The following is a 2,117-nucleotide window of genomic DNA, read 5'->3' on the forward strand; positions in this document are numbered from 1 at the left end:
TTTGAGATGTAGTCTCGCTCTGTCGCCCAGGCTGGAGTGCAGTGACACGATCTCGGCTCACTGCAAGCTCCACCTCCCGAGTTCATGCCATTCTCCTGCCTCAGCCTCCCAAGTAGCTGGGACTACAGGCACCCGCCACCAAGTCTGGCTAATTTGTTTGTATTTTTTAGTAGAGACGGGGTTTCACCATGTTAGCCAGGATAGTCTCAATCTCTTGACCTCGTGATCTGCCCAACTCGGCCTCCCAAAGTACTGGGATTACAGGTGTGAGCCACCGCTCCCGGCTGAGAGGAGATTCTTATTCAGGAGGTCAGGTTGGGGCCTTACCATCTTTAACAAGTTCCCAGGTGATGCTGCTGCTGCTGATCTGGGGACCACACTTTGAAGAGCAAGAATTTACTCTATGTCAAGGCAGGCTACATTTCAGTGACCATCACAGTCAAGTAAGAGTCCATCCTGCTACAGAGAAGCAAATATTCTTCTTCAGCAGCTTTCTTACCTTTTAGAAGTCATTATACTTAGCAAGCCCAAATCCCTTTAATTTCATGCCCATTTTGTCAAGTTCTCCTCTCAGCAGAGATGGAGATGCAAAGTAGCCCTCTCCCATATCATAATCCTTAGTTATTTAAAGACTACTAAGTCAGATCTATTTTTAAAAGCACCACTTCTCTCTCTGTTCTTATGCCTGCGTTACCCAGGTCGGTCAGTAGGAATGAAACTCCTGGGGCTGAGGACCTGGCACTGGGAACATTCATGATCTGCTTATGCAGCTGGAATCTCCTCACATGCCCAAATACTATTCTTTCTCAGTTCTCTACAGTAAAGAGACGGCAGAGTTATGAAAGTCAAAATCTGAACAGAAGTGAAAACCTCCACTTAACCTTTAGTATCATAACTCCTCTTCTCAGAACTCGATCAAGGTGTTATTCACAGGTAACAGTGACCTGGTTTGGATTTTCTCTTTCCTCCCTGGCTCTCTACATGTCTCATGGTCAAGAGAACTTGGAAGCAAAGACTTAGCCATCTACCATAGCTAAGCAAAGGAGTCTGAATAACCCCCAACTGGGCCTGGCACAGTGGCTCATGCCTGCAATCCCAGCACTTTGGGAGACCGAGGCAGGCAGATCACAAGGTCAGGAGATCGAGACCATCCTGGTTAACATGGTGAAACCCCGACTCTACTAAAAAATACAAAAAAATTAGCCAGGCATGGTGGCAGGTGCCTTGTAGTCCCAGCTACTTGGGAGGCTGAGGCAGGAGAATGGTGTGAACCCGGGAGGCAGAGGTTGCAGTGAGCCGAGATCACGCTACTGCACTCCAGCCTGGGAGACACAGTGAGCCTCTGTCTCAAAAAAAAAAAAAAAAAAAATTAACCCCAAACCTGAATGAGAGTCCACAGGTTGGATCCGAAGTACCCAAGTCTGTGATTGAGAGTTCTATCCTCCTGAACTCTCTGCTTTTTTTCTGCCCCAAAAAGGACTACCATCAGGTCTTTGCACCTTTGTGTGACTTTAAGTCAACATGTTTCCTCTCTCCAGGACACTTTCTCTCCAGTGTGGAATGAAATTTGTCCTTTGTTAAAGAGGCTAATGGTCCCAGGTGACAGGTTATTTTTATGTATTATACCTGCCTAGGATGGCACGTAGACATTGCCTACCAGAAAGAAGGTACTGCCACTTACAGGTTCACAGTGATATCCGGGGTGGAAGGGAGGGCTCTTCCAGGAGAAAGCAAGGCATCCAGGAGGAGACCACCAAGAGGGCTTGTGTCCTTTGCAGGTTTCTGGGGGTGCAGGGTTATTCAGAAGTCTGCTGTTACCCTGACCCCATCCTCAGCAGAACTTCCTCCATCATTTCAGAAGGTAAAATGAGACAGCTAGAGCAGAGGACGAGATGGCAACTTCTGTTTTGCTTTTTTTTTTTTTTTCTGACAGCCAGTGTGTAGGGAGCTCTGTATGGGGAGTATGACTCACCAGTATTGGTCATGACTCTGGGCCCAGGATTCACAAGTGTTCCAAAATTAGCAACCGGCCGTGGTGTACACCCACAGAGCAGTTAGACATTTCCCATTGAAAACACTCAATGGGAAACCTACACGGAGAAAGGGAAGGTTAAAAG

General features: G+C 47.2%; 1 long non-coding RNA gene across 1 annotated transcript in view; it reads right to left on the bottom strand.

The window, feature by feature from the left end:
- Positions 1–1,915, bottom strand: part of LOC111537015 — a 22,279-nt gene extending 20,364 nt beyond the window's left edge. Inside the window, exon 1 of the long non-coding RNA XR_002729884.1 lies at positions 1,682–1,915. This is a non-coding gene — a long non-coding RNA (uncharacterized LOC111537015). The remainder of the gene's footprint in view (positions 1–1,681) is intronic.
- Between the last annotated feature and the right edge of the window lie 202 nt (positions 1,916–2,117).

This window comes from Piliocolobus tephrosceles, chromosome 1 (genome assembly GCF_002776525.5).
Source record: "Piliocolobus tephrosceles isolate RC106 chromosome 1, ASM277652v3, whole genome shotgun sequence".
Classification (NCBI taxonomy): domain Eukaryota; kingdom Metazoa; phylum Chordata; class Mammalia; order Primates; family Cercopithecidae; genus Piliocolobus; species Piliocolobus tephrosceles.